This window comes from Onychostoma macrolepis, chromosome 24 (assembly GCF_012432095.1).
Source record: "Onychostoma macrolepis isolate SWU-2019 chromosome 24, ASM1243209v1, whole genome shotgun sequence".
In the NCBI taxonomy this organism is placed as follows: domain Eukaryota; kingdom Metazoa; phylum Chordata; class Actinopteri; order Cypriniformes; family Cyprinidae; genus Onychostoma; species Onychostoma macrolepis.
The window spans coordinates 6,901,701-6,924,110 of NC_081178.1; the positions used below are offsets into that span (position 1 = coordinate 6,901,701).

Genomic DNA, 22,410 nt, shown 5'->3' on the forward strand with positions numbered 1-22,410 from the left:
TGCATTTCACTGATTTCAGTTTTCATTTACACGGTTATGCACTATATTTTCTGTAGTCAGAGTGGGCGTCCTTGCAGAAATCCTGGCAAACCCTCTCATGGTAGGCGATCGGGAGCTTGTAACCCGTAGGCCGTGTGTAATCCACACTGGTTGTCGCTTTGAGTTGTGGAAAGCCTTGGTTGATGTGTAGCGTAAAAGAAATCAGTATTTCCAGCTCTAAAACTCTCCTGAATGTTTCTTTTAAAATAAAAATCAGCATGACGTGGATACTGTATATACTGTATATATTCCCATATGGAACTGAACTGTTTTCCCTTTGTAGGAGAGTATTAATGTAAAATACAAATGAAGTAACAAAAAGTAATGGTAACAAATGGTAGCCTAGAGTCTTCAGCATGTGACATTTTTTATCAATAATTGTCATTAAGAAAGTAAAAATAATTTATAAAATAAAAATAGAATTTTAGATTTTAGATTCTAATTATTGCATTTTATAAATATAAAAATAACTTTTTATAATTATTGTTTTATTAAAAATAGCAATTCTTTGTTATTAATCATTTATTAATTTGTTATTGACATTATATAAATGAGCGATATATATTGAAAATTACATTAATTTAGTGTAACAACGTGTATATATATATATATATATATATATATATACATACATGTTACACTAAATTAATATTATATATATATATATATATATATATATAATTCTTTGTTAATAATTATTTCTTAATTTGTTATTGACACTATATAAATGAGCGATATATATATATATAGAAAATTACATTAACAACGTATATATATATATATATATATATATATATGTTACCCTGGACGACAAAACCAGTCTAAAATTCCATTGATGTATGGTTTGTTAGGATCTGACAATATTTGGCGAGATACAACTATTTGAAAATCTGGAATCTGAGGGTGCAAAAAAATCAAAATATTGAGAAAATCGCCTTTAAATTTGTTCAAATGAAGGTCTTAGCAATGCATATTACTAATCAAAAATTAAGTTTTGATACATTTACGGTAAGAAATTTACAAAATATCTTCATGGAACATGATCTTCACTTAATATCCTAATGATTTTTGGCATAAAAGAAAAATCTATAATTTTGACCCATACAATGAATTTTTGGCTATTGCTACAAATATACCCCAGCGACTTAAGACTGGTTTTGTGGTCCAGGGTCACATATATATATATATATATATATATATTTGTTTTTAATCATTTATTAATTTATTATTGACATTATATAAATGAGCAATATATATATATATATATATAATTACATTAATTTAGTGTAACAACATAATGTCAATATAATTTGTGTGTGTATATATATAGTGGTTGAAATAATATATTTAGAGGGTATTTTAAAAATAACTACTGAATAATAATTGAAGTTAACCTACGTTACATCTAAAATAATACACTGTTAAAAAAACAGCATTCATACTGCATACTACTTTTTTTAATAACAACGTCAAGTGAAATGTGTTTGTCGCTTCTGTTTATGTGCGTGTTCTTACTTTTATCTTTTAAAAGTCCTTCAATATGGCCTATTGTGTGTTGTTTGGTTCCAGACATCATTGTGATGAAGCGTGGCGCTAATCTAACAAGTTACAGCAGGATAAAAAAAATAAAAAGCATTTCTTACTAATCAGGGACAAGGCCATATGGATGGAGTTTGATTACATTAACTTTAATTAACATTACTGTCATCTGTGTGTGATTAGTGGACAGATGTTGGGTAAAGCCTGCAGTCTGTGGAGGTACTGTAATGTGGATCTCAGGTGCAGGCGCAGCCTCTCTCTGGATGTCTGGCATTTCAGCAGGGCTGGAGCAAGGGGGGATTTCCAGTCCTCCTTTTCATTCTTTTCAGGAGGATGGGAGGGGATTTATTTAACCTGCTGTCAGACACAGCTGGTGGCCACAAGAGGGAGCTCTGGATATGTCTTTATTCTGGAGAGGCGTGTTGTGTCTTCAGGAGTGTTTTATGCCAGTTTCAGCTCATGTTTTAGAGAAATGTGTGAAATGTGATGCTGGGCTGCTGGCGCTATGAAAAAGCACTATAGCGGTAACATGGTTCACTTATGGTACCAGATGGTAATACCATGGTACTTTGATATATATCATAGTAGCCTACTTTTACTGGTTTTTAAATGGTATACTTTTACTGGTTTTTAAATGCTGTAAGGTGCTTAAAAATAATAATAATATGGTACCATATAAAAACAATTGTGGTTTCTCAAAAAAAAAAAAAAAAAAAATTGATTAATTTGGTTGTCAAATCAAAATTGTAAACATTTATAGGGATTTTAGTGTTAGAAATTATGTTTGATTTTTTAAATAATCAACTTACCCTGGGGCTAAATCTGGCACATTTTACGTTGATTTTATATTATGTGTATTGTCCCTGATCAAAAAAATTATAATAAATAATATATCATATTGGTGTCCAAAGCACATTTCTTTGCATGGTTTGTCCATAAACACAATAGCATTACCATAATCAAATCTCTCCCTCTCAATATTTTGTTATGGCTTATACTATGGTACTATGATGGTAGCCTACTATTTGATTACCATATTCAAATGTTATTTATGTTAGCATCCAAAAAGTGATATTATTATGTTTTTATCCATATTTTGTCCTCATGTATATGTATGGTACATTTGGTAAGGATGAGAAAGCCAATAATTTCACACTGAATTAAAATTTCAGTGCTGACAATTAAATGCATTATATATAATATGCACATTTTATGTAATATGTGCATATTGTTAGTTATTAAACAGATTGATCTGTTTGGTGGTGAAACAGGTCATATTAGTTTAAAATGGATTTGAATTATGGTAGCTGGTAGCTAAGATGGTCTACCAGGTCAAATCCAGGTGTACCTGCTGGAATTCCCACTAATAACCTGTTTAGACTGGTTTGGCCCCGTCTTTCAAACGTGGAAAACTTGTACTAATACAGAAAGACAAATGCAGTGGGACTGAAATAATTTTCCTTGTTTGTCTCCAGATTTGTCACATGGATGCACATTTCTCAGGACGGGAGCATTTCCTGTTTGTGTCAGATGAAGTCAGTGAGGCCTGGTGTCAATGACGCTCCGGATCTTCACACACCTGCCGGAGATCCAGCATCACACCTCGCAGCCCCAGAGTCGGACTGTGACCCAGGTAATGAAGCTTCCAGAGCGGAAGATCAAATCACTTTCACACACACTGAGCCCGGATGTGTCGGCCTAACAAACACCATAAGCTCTGCAGTGAACTGGGGAAGCATATGTCCGCTGGAATATTTGTAGCAGAAGAAAAAGAGGGCCGGAGAAAGAGAGAGAGAGAGTGGGAGACGGCCGAGTTCCCCCAGAATTCTCAGCAGGCAGGAACATCTCGGGGTCAGCGGCACATATCTGCACAGATTATCACGCTGTCACACTCCGCCTCACGCCAGCGGATAACAAGCCAGCCTGCTGCTGAAAGGAGGAGGGGGCACGAGAAGAGAGAGAGTGACAAGAGACGACACACACGTCCACAAACACACACACACACACACACACACACAAACGACATATTTGCATAACACGCGGTCAAGAGTGTGTGCTACATAGAGAACATGAACTTTCAAGTGGCCTACCTTTATAACATGATTTAAGACAGTGTTGGTCTCTACGCTGCTAAAAATGAGTTCTTAATGAGTTTTTAATTAGTCTTTGACTTAAAACATCTAATTAAAAACATCTAAAAATCATTAAAACAAGATGAATTTACTTGAAAATTAAGATGTTAAGACTTTTTTCACTTGTTATTAACTTAAATTGCTGTAAGGCACATTAAAGATAAAGTCTCTGAAAACTATGATAGGCCTGTCTTGTGCAGTGTTGCTTAAATTTACCTTGTTTCACGGATTTAAATATATTTTAATTGGAAATTTAACAAAAAATATATACTTATATATTCATTGCAGTTTTACTGTATACTAACTATAACTATAGATATATAAAATACTTAATAATTAAATGTTATTACACTAAATTAATGTAATTTATATATATACTTGTATTTATGAATTTTGTATGTATATATATATATTTTTTAAATTTATTTATTTATTTTTCATTTGAAAATTTAACAAGTTTTAAAAAAACTTATTTTGCATGTTTTGCTGTATGCATTGCATACTTCATATTAATTAGTAGGGATGCACCAATGTTGACCATCAATAATAATTATTTTTATTATATTAAACAATCTGTTAACAAACCAATGGCCATTATTATACATGTACAGTATTGTTGTCTTTGTTTAAACATCTCAATTCTAGAATTTTACATGCTTTAAAACATTTTAATGTATGATTAGAAAAACATAACAAGAGCTTAGTTTTTTTAACTAAAAATAAGTTGAATCTTACAAAATCCTACTAAAAACATGAATATATCATGCATTTATACTAATTAACACATTTGCACACTCTTTAGTGACCTCAAATATGAGCCGTTTTTAAATCATCTTCACTATTTTCCTATTCACTGAGTCATCTCATCATTTTTCATGAAAAATTTTGTTTTTTTGACACGCCTCAGATTAAAATGCGAAGGCGTCAGTCTTGTGCTTTTTTAGAACCAAAAACATTCATATTTTTATTAAATTAAAAAGAAATAAATATTTTATTTATTAAAAAAAAAAGCCAAATGAGATGTTATTTGCAACCAAAATCTCAATATGGCATGCATCCCTACTAATTAGCACATTTACACACACTTTTTAGTGGCTTCATGTGAATGTGAGGCCTTTTAATCTTCTTCACCCTTTGTGTGTGTTTTATGTCCAAAAAACATGGTCGTTGTGTCTGAACTCTCAAAGAATGTTCTAAAAAACATTATGCACAAATAATCAAAATGCATTTTATCAAAGCAGCTTATCAGTAAATGCATTCTTTGGGAATCGAACCCATGATGTAGACTAAGCGTTTCTTTTGCATTGTTATGCATTAAAATTGGCATCACAGATGTTTAATATAAAAGCAAACAGCCCCAAACACACTCAATATATGCGTGTTTACTTTGTCCACTTGGCTTGTTTGTCGACTTTTCACCGCGAACAGTCAAGCTCGCTCGTAAGACACGTAAAGAACGAGAGCCCGCTGTGGAAATGTTGCTTGGCATTTGCAGTAAACAGAACAGATGGTGTGACTATGCAGGCCAGTAATTTTCAAATCAATAGTGCAGCTCACAGGACCAACTGTGTGTTCTGCCGGAGGAACTCCATGACAGGCCCAGAGGAGATTCGCTCAAGGCGCGACAAATGCACACAAAGGCAGCATTTCGCTTTTCTCCCCTTTTTAGAAAACACACAAACATGAAGCCTTCAAACACACTCCGTCTCCATCCGTACCTTTCTGTGGATCTCATCTCCGGCCTGACACTGATGCCCCGTAGCTCTTGGGAGAGCAAATAAAGGCAGCCCTTGTGCGATCAAACGAAATCTCCATATGATGGATCCGAAAGGTACACGTTTATGACCCATCCGTCACTCCGCTCCCGGTGCTCGGTAAATAGCCCGCTGTACTTATTAAGGCTCTTGCTGCGTTTCAGCTGATTGGCAGTCACTGGGAGCAATCATAGAAAGATACAGATGCCCATTAGGACGTACACATGTTGTCATGGCACTTCTGAGAACGAGAGAGGGCTGTAAACGCTAATAAGACCATCAGTTAATGCTGCCGGCTTCCAATGTGGCCTTGGGGTTCTATTCGCTGATGCATCTCCCAGGGATTCGTTCGTGGAAAAATACATTTTTTTACATTAAACAATTGGCGGAATCAGGCTAAAATGTGAAGGCGGGCAGCCTCGTGCTTTTTAGACGTCATATTTCTATTATATTAAAAGCGAAAGCAAGCAAGCAGGAGAGAGAGAGAATATATTGGGAAGTCGAAAAGAGAAGGCAAATAAACAAACAAACAATCAGAAGAGGCGAAAAGGAAGACGAAGAGAAAGCAAAAGAAAAAAAAAGGCTATAGAACACCAGATTTCAGGGTGAGAATAGCGAGCTGACCCTTGGCAAGATGTAAACAGCCCACAGACACATTGCAGAGTCACGTGGAAGCTTCTTTAGATCACTATTTATGGTTCATTAAGTATTTTCGGAGCTGCGTACTTGTTATGTTGTGGAGGAATGAACAGCGTCGCCTGACCTCCGTCTTAATGATGCTTCATTCCGTTTGTGCAAATAGCCATTTCTCATAGGCGGAAGTTGTTATTTGAAGTGGAATATTAAATCGGCGTTCACGCCACCGTGGCTTTCCATAATTGTCTGTCTCTTTCCTTATCTGTATGTATTGGATTTGGGTGGTTTTTACATGTACAAATAAGGATCGTGTCAATCATAGAGGGGCTTTTTGGTTTCCTTTTCATGACTAAATCATCCGTCATGATTCGTTTCAGTCTAGATGTTGTAGCATTAATGAAATGAATTTGCTTTGTTTGGTTTCATTTTCAATAAGTGGGTTTTTGTTTGATCTGGTCTGGTGTGTGGTTAAGGCAGGTAAAGTGAGGAAGCTGTTTCCTGTCTGACTTTCTACGTATACTGTGTTATATGATGTTGACCATAAGTGTTAGAAGTTTGGGGCTTTTGTTGCATATAGGCCTACCTTTTGATTTTCATTGTCAGCGAACTAGCCTCAGTGTCGCCAGATCCTGTTAGAAAATCAAGCCTAAAATGTCAATCTAAATAGAAAATAAGTCTAATTAAGTGATATTTGGGTGTTTGATATCATTTGTGAGATTTCATATATACCATTGCATACAAAAGGAGCAATTACACTAAACAGACTAAAATGCTACGACAATATCTGAGAATAACTATGTATTTTTACTCCAAACTTGCGTAAAGGCTATGTCGATTAGCACATAATCCATAATCCATATGAAAATACCTGAGATGGCTTTAAGAACACAGATAAACCATATACTGTAGTAATCGCATGCTGTTTCTCACCATGTTTGATTGTACAAAACATTTTATTCAGCTACATGCAGCAACAGCTGGATGCCTTTGTCCATGTAAGGGATTTCCTGGAAAGTCGTTTGTTTTATTACTCTTATGAATCGCACTAGTGGAATTTTTTGTGTGAGGGCGCCCTCCGGTGTTGAGTATGAATGAAACAAATTACACGTCAGTTTGTTGCTCCATAATATATTCCAGGATGGTCTAACTTTAGATGCTGGTCAGTGCCCAAAACCCCTCTAAAACCGGTAAACTAGACCGGTCTGAAATGTAGCAGTACAGTACAGTACAAGAGCTGAGACTGGTTTAAGCTGTCCTTTTTTGTTCATCAGGGACACACATGCAGCTACAGCAAATAAATATATGGGTTAGCATGAGGGCTAATGTGTGTTGTGTTGATTCCACTGTTAATATGTAATACAAAACGCACTGAGAATTGTCACTGACAGACAGAAAAAAGGTTTTGGTTCTTCAGAACAATCTGAACTCGAAGCATTCAGTGCTTTTAAGCCATCAGTCACGGCTACGTCAGTTAGCATGACCGTAATCATATCTTTATGTTCATGATAAATATTACTGTCATCTCCACGACAACAATCTCTCACGTCGCCGTTTTAATGAGAGACAATTAATATTTATTCCTTTTCTGTCGGCAACTAAAGCGTTTCATATTCCACACATTTTCTGCGGAATAAATCAAGTCTCCCTCATATTCAGAGCTATAAAGGGGCTCTTGCTGGAAAAGCCACGCTGCGCTTCAGGCAACTTAATTGTGCCGTGGTGAAAAAATGAGGCAATTCATCCATTAGTTTATAAAGGCCTTTCCCTGGAGACACCAGAGAGTGATTTAAGGTCAATGACACTGATTCTCTATATGTGTTTTTTCCTTTTTTCCCCCCTACCCTTTCCTCACACTCCCTCCCTTTGTTTGAAGAGTAACACTCTTTGCCAACATTAAAAAAGCCCTGGTGTAATCCTCTATCCAATGTATCATTGATTTTTCAGGTAAATTGGTTAGATTTTGAATATTGGATTATAAATATAGTGGCCGATATTTCATTGAAAGTGTATTGAAAATGTAAAAATTAATGTCTGTAATATGCGTGCGGTCGGTTTCGGATATTGTCAGGTGATCCAGCCTAGTTTGCGTCATTGTCCATCAAGCCATGGAAATACATCAACTACAGCGCTCATAAAATGAATATATATTCATGAGTTTAAATTTTTTTCACACTCTGTACAGTCATATATATGAATAATTGACATAATATATTGACATGTTTAGAAAGGGAGAAAATATTTTATTAAAATATGAATAAATATAATGTATAAAAATATTTTTATCCTCATATAAATATATACTATATTAGGGCTGTCAGTTTAATACGTTAATTAGTTATGAAAAAATAACGCAATTAAAATATTTTAATGCAGTTAACACACTGGCCCCGCCCCCACACCTGTACATCGTCTTACATTTCAGACAGTTGACTGTTGACAAATATGATTCAGGGCAACAACTCCATGAATGCAGTTATGCCCTACAAGTCAAGATATTGGGGGCAAAACATGCCCCTAGTTTTTGTCTAATATTTATATTAATATTCCTGTAGCTCAAATAGTAGAGCATGGCGCTAGCAACGCCAAGATCATGGGTTCGATTCCCAGGGAAAGCAAGAGCTGATAAAATGTAAAAACTGTAACTTGAATGCAATGTAAGTCGCTTTGGATAAAAGCGTCTGCTAAATGCATAAATGTAAATGTAAATGTAAATATTATATGATAAGCAATATCAAACGAGCAGTGAGAGCAATTTCTTTTCTTAAAATCCTAATGATTTTTTGGCATAAAAGAAAAATCAACAATTTTGACCCATACCATGTATTGTTGGCTATTGCTACAAATATACCCGTGCTACTTAAGACTGGTTTTGTGGTCCAGGTTCGCATATGCATTCATATGCATATATATATATATATATATATATATAATGAACCTCAATTAATGCAAAACACGTATAAACTCAAGATCACAAATTTATATCATATCAAATATTTTTACTGGTGTACTGGTTGTGTTGTAACGTGCTGATGCACTATGATACACACTGAAGCTCCTAAATGTGCCATACCACGCCAAGTTAACTTGTGAAGAAATTTTAAGATAGGAGATATCATCCAGGTAACCTTCATGTTGACTTACTAAAGCCTGGTTCCTTACAAAAGGGATAAACAAGTTTTTAACGTGGTCAGACCACGAGGCTAAAGTGTGTGGAGTGTGTTACAACAGACAGACAGTAGGAGGAAAACAGAATTCATGACAGGCCTTTGCAGCTGATTCAACCCACACAAGGGAGACAGAAACACCACATGCACTCGCACACGCTCACACAAGAACCAACCAACCTGCACCTCTCACCTCTCCTTCTCCTTTCCCAGAGTGCTCTGTCTCCTGGCCCATGTCTCATGTTGATTGGTGGCCTCATGTTGCCCGCTGATCCATTGTGATGCTGTCTGTGCTGCTACTGGTTCCTATGGCCATGAGCCACAGAGGGAAGCTACAAAACCAGACAGGAGAACCAATTGGGTAAGTATTATGAAAACATGTCCAAGGCAGATTTCACCCACGATAATGAAATGAAACATTTTTATGGACTATTAGGACATTTTTTTTTCATATGCATTTTTTTCATATGCATATACAAGTAAAATTGTCAAGACACAAAAGCACAAAATATGCTTAATTGTCATGGAAATAATGGCCTAAAATTCCTAAAACTGGTTTGAAATATTTTCTTATGTTTATTTTCTGAAAAATAATTTCTGAAATATCCCAGATGTCCTAAAAATTGCTTTCATTTTCTTTCTTTTTTTGTCTTATTTATTCTGAAATAGGGTGAAATAATGCAGACGTATTCTTGGCGAGATTCATCTAGTCACAGCCCAGAGATGATGCATCATGCACCACACAAGAATTTGTTCTTACTGGAATCAAATAACTTTTATAAAGTTATTTTAAATTAAAATAAACAGAGGCCTCAGGGTTATGGCTGCGTCCGTCCAGCATGGAAATTTCTTGGGAAAAAAAAGTATTTGTTTTGCATTTTTAAAACTGATTTTGGCTAGGCAGGCATTTTAAGATGCCAGCTGTGTTTTGGCCCAAAGACAAACACATCGTATCTCAGTTTCCTTAGTAAAGTGAGCGAGGGGTTTCATAATTCTTGCCCTGTAGTGGGAAGTTCTCGGCTTCTCATCCAAACTCGAGGCCCTCAGCACTGGCGTACGGGACGCCCCCGCAGGCCCACGGCATTATGTGTCAATTATACAGTATTATGTTTAAATTTGGTAATAGAGCGATTTCAGTCAGCGAACTGATGCATATACAAATGTATTTACATGTATCACAATATCAAGAAACAGAATATTGATTAGATATTCACTTACAAAGCAAACTGAAAACAAAACGTGCCATGATTGAGATGACAAATCAGTGGTGTAAAGTCCATTCCATTATTAAACTATGGAGTCACTTTCCTTTCATTTGTCATTTTCTCTCCATTTTGGATGGTGGATGTTTACTGAATGGTTTAAAATGTAAATCTCCCCCTCTGACCTGCTGTAGATTTGCTCTAGCCCACCAGACTTGTGGTTTCAAAATGACAAAAAAAAACAAAAAAAAACTAAATGATGAACAGAAAATACAAAAAGGAGAAAAGTATTTAAAGTAATAGTTCACCCCAAAATGAAAATTTTCTGAAAAAGTACTCACCCTCAGGCCATCCGAGGATTTGGAGAAATTTAGCATTACATTACTTGCTTACCATTGGATCCTCTGCAGTGAATGGGTGCCGTCAGAATGAGAGTCCAAACAGCTGATAAAAACATCACAATAATCCACATGTAAGCCACATGACTCCAGTTTATCAAGTCTAACAAGTCCTCTATTCACAATATTGCTTTCTCCGGTGAAAAATGAGTCTCATCCTGAATCAGGAGAGAAATATGCACAGATCAAGCACCGTTTACAGGCAAAACTATTGAAGCGGCAGTTTAAAGTGAAAACTCCTTAATGATGAAATAGTTTCTTCCAAATAGGCTGTTTTTCACTTCACAGGGCATTAATTGATGTACTGGATTCTTGTGGATTACTTGTGGATTATAATGATGTTTTTATCAGCTGTTTGGACTCTCATTCTGACGGCACCCATTCACTGCAGAGGATCCAATGGTAAGCAAGTAATCTAATGCTAAATTTCTCCAAATCTGTTCCTGATGATGAAACAAACTCATCTACATCTTGGGTGGCCTCAGGGTGAGTACATTTTCAGCAAATTTTCATTTTTTGAGTGAACTGTTTCTTTAAGAGAGGGCTAAATAGCGTCCCAATGTGCATACTACCCATACTAAATTCTATGGGATATTAGTAATTTTCAATACTATTTAGGGCAGATAGGGTGGATAGTATGCACATTGGGACGCAGGGTCTGTTTCACCCCAGATACAAATGCTTGTGGATGACATCATCACTTGTGGGTGGGGCCTCTAAGAATTGCCTTAAGGACCCGAAGGCGACTTTGTTTTCACTACTCACCTGGAGGACAGTTTCACCCTGGCACTCGCTCGCTCTCTGTCTCTCTGCTTTAGAGTATGAATGACTTGGAAATCTTTTTCCATTCCTTTCATTTTTATAACATGCGTGATGTACTGATTCTTCATTTATTTCTGCGCGGGTGAAAAATGGGGCTGTAAAGTCGCGGTGGCAGTGCTGCAGTCCTGTGCTGCTCCCCTGAGCAATTCCACAGCCTCTCAAACACAGAAGCAGCATTTCATGAAGAGAAGGTGAGTTTACTGTTGCCAGAGGCACAGAGAGAGAGAGAGAAGGAGAGAGTGAGAAAACATTTCTTCCGTCCCCATGGTTGTGAGATAACAGCTGGGCCACTGAGAGAGAGAAAGAGAAAGCGCACAAAGCAACCTCCATTCCCACAGAACCCCAAACATCTAAATAACCAGAAAAATTTTGGCTGTTCAGTAGTGGAGATTTACAAAGAATGCATGGGTAAAAATAAAGACGGTGCGCTTCACTTGAAACGAATCAAAGGAATAGTTCATGCAAAAAAATACAAATAAAATACTCTAGTTTTCTTCTTCTATGGAATGTGAATATACATATTTAGGAGAGTTTTTAAGCTAAGGATGGACGCTTGTGGTGAAAAGCACTATAAAAATAGTCCATATAAGGGGTTTTCAGCTTAGTGTCCTGGGACCCCCCAGGAGGGGCCACAAAAGGGTGTTTTGGTGTCTGCAGTAAATTTGAGAAAATTAATTTGTTAAAGTTACCATGTTAACTTCAAATATTTATTCAATGTTAAAAATATTTTATTAACTTAATTACCACATTTGATTATATTACTATTTTTTCTTTCTGCCTTAAAAAGCTGGTCTTTTATCTGCATAATTTACATTCATTTTAAAATGTTTTAAGTATTCTATAGATAATATTTTTAGATTTTCTGTGCCTTTTGTAGAATTTAAAACATTTTAGAAAAAATATTTTATATAAATATAATATAAATTATAAATATATATGATAAAATATATCTATTAGAATTAGATATACAGTATATTATAAATGGTGCATATGGTGTGAACATTTTCGTGTTTCACAGAAGAAAAAAGTCATTCAGGTTTGGAACAACGTGTGAGAAAATGTTGACAGAATTTTCATTTTTGAGTGAACTATCCCTTTAAGAGAGAAACTGAAACATTTAAATCACTGAATAAAGCACAGTTAATCTGAATATTGAGTTGCTGTAGACTGAGGGCCAGTTGACTCCCACTGACACATGCAGGCTGAAAAATGGCCCCATTTATGCTGATGATTGAGCCTTTTTTTTTATTATTGTGAATGCTTAAAACAAGCTCCTTATCTTATGTGTAACATTTTGCAAAACGTTTTCTTTTTTTTTACTGTGTAGCAGCTGATTATAGCTAACAGAGGAGTGCTGCTATTATGAGCACTTGCGTTTTTCAGGTCATATTCACAGAGAAAGTGATTTTGCCCTCTGGTCAATCAATGGGCATCAAATGAGATGGACAGCTCCCATTTCCTGTTGTTCCACACCTCGTGCATATAAATCACACAGATGCTGTCGCACCCTTGAGTTGATGCCCTCAAAGGCGGCTCATCTTCGATTTGTTGTGGTTGTAGTGTTGCGTCATTTTCTGGATTCGAGAATGACTGAGAATGGCTCTTAACTCTTAAAATGACAACCTTATTTTATAACATTGTGATAAATGCTACTATTCTTCTGTGCACACTTTCCCAATTAAACAATTTTTTTATAGCAAAAATGCTATAAATAAATGTCACCTCTAAAATATGTTTTCCTTTCCTCTTAAGACTGTGCAAGCATTTTTCCATTTTAGAATAAATAATAATAATAATTGACTTTATATTGACAGTATGACATTATATCGAAATGTGGTTTTATTAATTATTTTAACCTTTTATGTCACAACCAATGCTATTTTAGTATAATTGAAATACTATGAAAAATATTTTATCAGTATTTTGAATTAATGTTTATTTTTATATTTTTCATTTTCATTTTTGTAAAAGTTTAAGTAATTTTATTGTTTTTGTAATTTTTATAAGTTTTTTATTTTCAGTGACCGTTTATTTTATTCCAAGTACAGATTTTTTTGTTTTTGTTTTAGTTTTAATTTTAATAGCACTTGAGTCACAACTATTTTTATTTTATTTGACTTTACTCTGCAAACATATTTTCCATTGATTAGAGATTGAGTCCAATTAAATGCTTAAAAATGAAATCAAGTTCCTGTCTAAATTTCCCACATAATGTTCTGTTTTACTCTGAAATTTGTCCCATTATGGAAATTAAATGCATTGTGAATGCCATTTCATTTAGACTCTAAAGGGTTAAACTTACTATTATAGAACAATGTTTATGTTAAGGGCACAACATCATGTTTTATAGTCTGCATACACTTAAAATACACCATTTGATTTAATGTTCAGTGACTTTACATTCTACCAGTCATGTTGTTGAACTTCTGTCATTTTGGTAGCAATCTGCATCTACGCATTACAAAAAGAAGCACTTGCTGCTTTCTAAAAGTTGACAGATGAACTATTACGCTGGTAATACCCCATAAAACAGGCTTTCTGCTCTCCTTAATGTCCCACAGTGTGGCGCACACAGACTTAGTCTCATTGAATCTGAAATATAAAAGGCAGAAAATTCTCCCATAGTCCCCTTAAAAGGTTAACAACTTCAAAACAACATTTGGATCAAGCTGTCCCGGCCGTCTTGTCTGCAGCCTGATCTGCTGTTGTTTCCAGACTGCTCTCAGACAGATGCAGCGGAGAGAGAAGCCGCTTCACGTTGATGTGTGGCATAATTTAAATCTGTAGCAGCAGGGCTTGGGTTCACTGGGAGGTCTGCGGAGCCCCTGCAATCCATTTGATGCTCTAGCAGCCTATTTGCTTAATACAGAAAACTTTTGAGCGATACGTTTTCGGCTTATTTTGGGAGCAGCGGTAACAAAGCTATCCGTCATGTGCTTTTAAAAGTCAGCGTGCGAGAAATTGCAAGAACGGAAAGGCCAACCCATAACTAGCCCGTAAAGCACAGGGCCAACAAACCTGCTTCAGTGTTGAGCGTCTCAAGATGGTCAGATAAACAAGAGCAGACACCACAGTTTTACCGTGACATTTCCAACAGCCAAATCGTAAACCAGGAAGCTCCTCTGTTAAAGGCCACTCAGTTAAACTAAGCATTTGTTTATTCTGCAGGCAGTATATTCAACCCCCTAAAGCAACAGCGAGAACAACCTCTGTTTAATCACATTCTCACTCCTGAGGCCCGAACGGCCGCTGCCATTATCTTGTTGGCGCTACTTCGGGATAATTGTGTCAGACTACAGCAGGGATTTGCAAAGACTTGTCAGAGCAAATTTGATTTTAAGGCTTCATTTGCATCATTTACATTTGGTGTGTATAGATTTTAAAAGCACATGCACCTCCACATTCATTTGTAGATAAAAAACAAACAAACAAAAAAATAACATCAAAATCAGCCACTAAAAATTATTTTATTTTATTTATTATTTTGTTTTATTTATTTTTCTGTTTAATTATTCTGTTTATTGTTTTAAAAGAATTACATTTGATTTATTATACAAATTTTAAAAAATATTTTTATTTTATTATTCTGTTTTATTATTTTATTTTAATGGAAAGGATGTTTTGTTTTATTTTAATAGAAAGGACATTTTATTTTATGTTATTATTTTATTTATTTAATGGAAAGGATATTTTATTTTAATGTAATGTAAAAGGTATTTTATTTGACTTTATTTTAATAGAAAGGATATTATATTTTATTTTATTTTATTTTATTATTTTGTTTTATTTTAATGCAAAGGATTTCTTTCTTTCTTTTTCTTCTTTATTATATTTTATTATTATATTATTTTATTTATTTATTTCAAACCATGTTACTTGCTCATGTTACTAATGGAATAATTGTTGTTTAATGACGTGTATAAGCACATTTTGTAAATCTAATATAAACCTCTACATTCACTTATAGTGTTATTGTTTTTAAATGGAATTGCTTTTATTTGTCATTTAATAAATATATATTTTATTTTAAAAACATCAAATTTGATTTATTATACATATTTGTAAAATTTTATTTTATTTTATTTTATTTTATTTTATTTTATTTTATTTTATTTTATTTTATTTTATTTTATTTTTTTTATTTTATTTTTTTTTTTTTTCCTTTAATGAAAAGGATAGTTGAGAGCAATAGAGAAGTAGGACACTTATGGACACAGGTGGAACTGTCAGCCAGTTGCGTCTCACATTTTTCAACCCCTTTGGGTTTCAAACTTCATTAATCAAAGAACAACAGCATATGAGCACAGAAATTAATCTTTTCTAATCATGTCAAATAAAGAACCATCCTGTTATAAACAAAAGAGTCTTCCAGTTTAGCAGAGGAATAGACTTCGGTTCAAACATGGGTTGCGTTTCTGAGAGTTGAGTAATTATCCATTTATTTGTTTATTTCATCTGTCATCAAAAACACAGACTCTTCTCAATCATTTCTATTGTAGGTCATTCGATGAAGGCCGATACATTCCCACTGGTGGCACACTTCAGATGCAGTAAGTCATCAGCTGATTCATTTGAACATATTGGTTTTTGCATGCTATTGTGCACATATTCGGACACAGTGTTTATTTTCCTGTTGATGGAATAAAAATGATGAGCCGTGAGAAAATACAGTGAGAGAGGGAGAGAGAGAAAGCTTTATTCCTGTGTGTCTACTGGCAGTCGAGTGCCGCCCATAAATCACCGCAGGAACTGTCCTAGCATGATAGAGTCAAATTATTACAGCTAAACACACAAGTATGTGAAATGATTAAAGTGTCTCGGCTCTTCCAAGCCGAGATGGATGTTTGATTAATCACGGGCTTCTGTGGAGCCGGACAGAATTGTGAAACACAGCGCTGACTTCTGGTTCCAGCAGTCTGCAGTGTGAAGGAAGAAGCACTGCAGTGTATAAACATAATCACAGTACATTCACTGCACACCGCTGCCACTGAAGACTGTCAGAAGTTTGTCTTTTCCACTCCTCTACCTCAGAAAAGGACAAGGCCTAGTGCTCATTATTTGGAGAGTAAAAACTAAATATTGAAAGGAAACTGATTCTTCCATTGATGTTGATCTTTTTCAGCACATTAATCAAGAGGACATTTTTATTTTCTCTGTCCTCTATTCCTTATTGTAATGGCTTATGAGTCACTTAAATTGCCTGTGGAGAATTCAACTGCACAGTGGTCCTCAGATGAATTTTGAGCAGTGTAAAAACAACAGGCAAGTCCTTTTAATGCACATTATGCCATCAAATCTCATCGTTTGTGTGCATCCCTATTAGGCTTTTAGCATTAGCATTTTTAGCATTTATTAATGATATACTGCTACTTGTTTCTTCTAAATGAGATTAAATGGAGTGCAAAATGAGACTTTTGTCTGAGGAAATGTCTGAAGTGAGAATGTTCTCTACATGTCTGGGTATTCATTTTGGGTAAATTTCAGTTACAATACCCATTTTGCTCATGCATCAGAGTTGTTTGTTTGTGAATCAAACTTTGCTGGTTGCATGAAATATTTTTGATTCACTGAGAAAAAAAAAAACAGCTCATAAGAGTCATTTGTTTGTGAATCAGACCACACTGGTCGTGTTGTATGTTATTGCGTGCAGCCTGTGAGGTCAACTCAATAGAAAGATGTGTTTTCTTGCCTTTATTTTTGTGATTTTGTGTCTTTTTGTCTCAAGACAATTAATTCGGACTGTAAACTCAGGTAAAATATGATTTATCTTTATCTGTTCATTTATTTTTTGCTGTGAGGCCATGTGAAAAGTTGGAATTTTAAGAATGTATATTATTCATGTCACAGATCGGCCAGGCTCATCCACCACCCAATCACAGCGCACACTGTCACCCGAGTATTAACTGCACGCACCTGTTTGGAATCATCACTCTCATCAGCACTCCTTCTTAAGCACAAGGTCTCGTTTCTACGAAGTGGACTCACTCTTATGCCTTTTAAGCGCTATTCAGAAATATTTACCTTGTGTACTTACCCTTTGTGTTTCCTCCAGTGTGCGTCTCTGCTCCTCGCTCCAACGTCAGTTCCAGGTGCCTTCTCCTTGTGGATCTTGTCACTGCTAGTGCTCATAGTCAGAGGTGTGTGCTATCTCCAGTCTCCATTCCACAATCTCCTGCGAAACAAGAAACAAGGTTATACTCCCCATCAATCCACGAACTGTTCCATTGCCCTTGATACTCACCTGCCATTACCTGCCTCAGTTGCTGTAAATAAAGTTACCTGTGCATCTTCTAATCCTCTGTCTGAGTCTCCTTCAGTAAAAATTCAAATGAAGATTGCAAATTTATAATTTTACCCAGCGGTACTATGATGTTGATACTTAAAGAGATAGTTCACCCAAAAATGAAAATTCTGTCATTAATTACTTACTCCCTTGTCGTTCCAAACCTGTGAGACCTTTGTTCATCTTCGGAACACAAATTAAGATATTTTTTATGAATTCCAAGAGATCTCTGACCTTCTCATAGACAGCAAGGATCCTAACACGATCAAGGCTCAGAAACGTAGCAAGGATATCGTTAAAATAATCCATGTGACATCAGTGGTTCAACCGTAATATTACGAAGCTACGAGATTACTTTTTGTGCGCAAAGAAAACAAAATAAATGACTTAACAATTCGTCTCCTCCGCGTCACCCTATTAGCGCCCTTTTGGAGAGAGTATCACATACATAAATAACGTATGCAACGTATGTACACGGATATGCTGTTTACATCAAGCTTTGATAGGGTGACACACAGGAGACGAATTATTGAATAAAGTCGTTATTTTTGTTTTCTTTGCGCACAAAAAGTATTCTTATAGCTTTGTAAAATTACGGTTGAACCACTGATGTCACATGGATTATTTCAATGATGTCCTTGCTATGTTTCTGAGCCTTGATCATGTTAGGATCCTTGCTGTCTATGGGAGAGTCATGATCTCTCGGAATTCATCAAAAATATCTTAATTTGTGTTCCGAAGATGAACAAAGGTCTTACAGGTTTGGAACGATAAAGGGTGAGTAATTAATGAGAGAATTTTCATTTTTGGGTGAACTATGCCTTTAAAAAAATCCAATAGTGAGCAGCTTCTAAGCAATAAAACCATCCTCTGGGGTTATGAACTGGCAATAAAGATGAAAATATTTTGAAGAAAATGATCCGGATGCTAGCTTTAGCTGAATGATTTAGCTTTATCATTGTGTCCATTAGCAAGACATTTGACCCCTGGATGTACCAGCAGGACTATCCATGCAGTTTAAGTCGCTTTAGATAAAATATGCCTGTTGAATGGTAGTCATTACAATTTTAGGGGCACATTGACCATATGGGTTGATCACTCTAAACATTTAATGTCTTTGTCACTCAGGTTAAAGAGGAACTGTTGATTTAAAATGCAGACTTGATTGCTTACCTTGTGGTGAAATTATATTGCTGTCACAACAGAACGGTTCTTGAAGGAAAGAAAGTCTAGGGAAGCCAGTGATGTCAAATTACCTCAGACTCTGTCTGCAGCCATTACACCATCAAAGGAAAGGAGCACTCCACGACAATAAAGCTGACATGTAAATGCATGATAAGATGTTGAGCAGTGGTTGTTTGTTTTGTGGCAGGAAATGTAAAAGACTTCAAGTCGTAAGGATGAAGAGAGCTACAAAACCTTCTGAAGTCATTTTTGGACTTGATATATCTTATTTAAGAGAAACATGTTGATAAAGACTTTATTTGGTAACACTTTATTTAAAGGTGTCCTTGTTACACGTTACATGTACTTACTATTATAGTAACAATAAATTATGCATAATTACACACAAGTAACACTTTAGATGTGCCTAAATATTAAAGACACAAAACGCAAAGAATTAATAAAAATTTAGCTTGTGAAGCAAAATAAAATATTGCTAGCTTTAGCTCTACTCAACCCAGTTTTGAAGAGTTTTCATTTTCTTACTTTGCACACAATGAGATATTACTTTTTTCCCCTCGCTGCCTTTGTGTTTTTTTGTGTGCCTAACCCACGGAAACAATAATTGACCCTTGACTTTTAACACCACTCCGCTCTTGGCAGCAGTGCCCCATAGGTGAAAGTGCAAACGTTAAACTCCACAGACTCAATATGCTGCACACAATGATTTTCCTGAATTTTCAGAGATCAATAAGGCACATTTATTTGTCTATCTATCTCAGAACTTAAAGCTGAGAAACGATGAAAAGCCCAGAAGCCATGAACGGTGTCATTTGAGACAAAACATGCTTTATGCCTCTAAGCTTCTATGCAAATACTGTGTAAACGTGTGTAAATAATGTGACCTCAACAAGAGAAACGCTCTGTATTGCATTCTGATGGGAAATAATTCTTTTCTAGCCATGTATAAAAGTCAGGGTTGTGCACCATTCGAGAAAAAAAATTCCTACTTAACACAGGATTTAGGATTCATAGAAATTAAAAAAAAATTAAAAATCACATAACCTGCCGTGAGCAGGTTATAATACATTTGATTTTTCTATATGAATTTCCCTTAAACATGTTATTATATACACAACTTATGGGATATTTCCCACTTACATAATTTTTGTATTTATTTTATATTAAATATATGCATTTACTGTATATTAATTAAACACACAAATATCTATCTATCTATCTATCTATCTATCTATATATATATATATATATATATATATATATATATATATATATATATATATATATATATATATATATATATATATACATACATACAGTGGGGAAATATTTATTTGATCCCCTGCTGATTTTGTACGTTTGCCCACTGACAAAGAAATGATCAGTCTATAATTTTAATGGTAGGTTTATTTTAACAGTGAGAGACAGAATAACAACAAAAACATCCAGAAAAACGCATTTCAAAAAAGTTATACATTGATTTGCATTTTAATGAGTGAAATAAGTATTTGACCCCTTCGCAAAACATGACTTAGTACTTGGTGGCAAAACCCTTGTTGGCAATCACAGAGGTCAGATGTTTCTTGTAGTTGGCCGCCAGGTTTGCACACATCTCAGGAGGGGTTTTTTCCCACTCCTCTTTATAGATCCTCTCCAAGTCATGAAGGTTCCGAGGCTGACGTTTGGCAACTCGAACCTTCAGCTCCCTCCACAGATTTTCTATGGGATTGAGGTCTGGAGACTGGCTAGGCCGCTCCAGGACCTTAATGTGCTTCTTCTTGAGCCACTCCTTTGTTGCCGTGGCCGTGTGTTTTGGGTCATTGTCATGTCGCTGGAATACCCATCCACGACCCATTTTCAATGCGCTGGCCCTGACGGTACATGGCCCCATCCATCGTCCCTCTGATGCGGTGCAGTTGTCCTGTCCCCTTAGCAGAAAAACACCCCCAAAGCATAATGTTTCCACCTCTGTGTTTGACGGTGGGGATGGTGTTCTTGGGGTCATTCCTCCTCCTCCAGACACGGCGAGTTGAGTTGATGCCAAAGAGTTTGATTTTGGTCTCATCTGACCACAACACTTTCACCCAGTTCTCCTCTGAATCATTGGCAAACTTCAGACAGGCTGTACATGTGCTTTCTTGAGCAGGGGGACCTTGCGGGCACTGCAGGATTTCAGTCCTTCACGGTGTAGTGTGTTACCAATTGTTTTCTTGGTGACTATGGTCCCAGCTGCCTTGAGATCATTGACAAGATCCTCCCTGTTCCTCACCGTTCTCATGATCATTGTGTTCCTGGTTGTGTTTGAGTTTCCCTGTTCCTGTTCTTCGTCTCCTTTGGATTCAGTTTCCAGTTCTCGGAGGATTCCGTATGTTCCCGGGAGATACACGGCTGCCCATTCGCATCCCTGTGCTGCCAAGAGTGACTGCGATTCTGCACATGCTTTATTTGACTCTTGCTTTCTGTTTTGCTTGGACTCTCACTAATAAATTGTTATATTTCACATTCACTACTGAATCCTCTTTTGTGATCGTGACACTTGTAGCCCATTCCAGCCTTGTGTAGGTCTACAATCTTGTCTCTGACATCCTTGGACAGCTCTTTGGTCTTGGCCATGGTGGAGAGTTTGGAATCTGATTGATTGCTTTTGTGGACAGGTGTCTTTTCTACAGGTAACAAACTGAGATTAGGAGCTGTCCCTTTAAGAGAGTGCTCCTAATCTCAGCTCCTTTCCTGTAGAAAAGACACCTGGGAGCCAGAAATCTTGCTGATTGATAGGGGATCAAATACTTATTTCACTCATTAAAATGCAAATCAATTTATAACTTTTTTGAAATGCGTGTTTCTGGATATTTTTGTTGTTATTCTGTCTCTCACTGTTCAAATAAACCTATCATTAAAATTATAGACTGATCATTTCTTTGTCAGTGGGCAAACATACAAAATCAGCAGGGGATCAAATCATTTTTCCCCCCACTGTATACACATATACACACACACACACACACACACATACATGCATATATATATATATATATATATATATATATATATGAGTAGATTAACCTTTTGTAGAAAATATGTCTGTGAGTGTCCTGTAAATTCCTCTTTCTGTCATTCAAACTCAAATTTTGTGCATCATGTAACCTATTCAATTCAAATATGCATTCCTTTTATAAATTAATCAATTAACTTTCATGTGTATGGCAAAATTTATTTTTTTCATGTTTTTTTCTAAATTATTGGACTCACAGTTTAG

General features: G+C 35.7%; 1 long non-coding RNA gene across 1 annotated transcript in view; it reads left to right on the plus strand.

The window, feature by feature from the left end:
- Positions 1-9,608, plus strand: part of LOC131533574 (uncharacterized) — a 34,099-nt gene extending 24,491 nt beyond the window's left edge. The window contains exons 4-5 of the long non-coding RNA XR_009269155.1: positions 3,054-3,211; positions 9,478-9,608. This is a non-coding gene — a long non-coding RNA (uncharacterized LOC131533574). The remainder of the gene's footprint in view (positions 1-3,053; positions 3,212-9,477) is intronic.
- Positions 9,609-22,410: the final 12,802 nt, after the last annotated feature.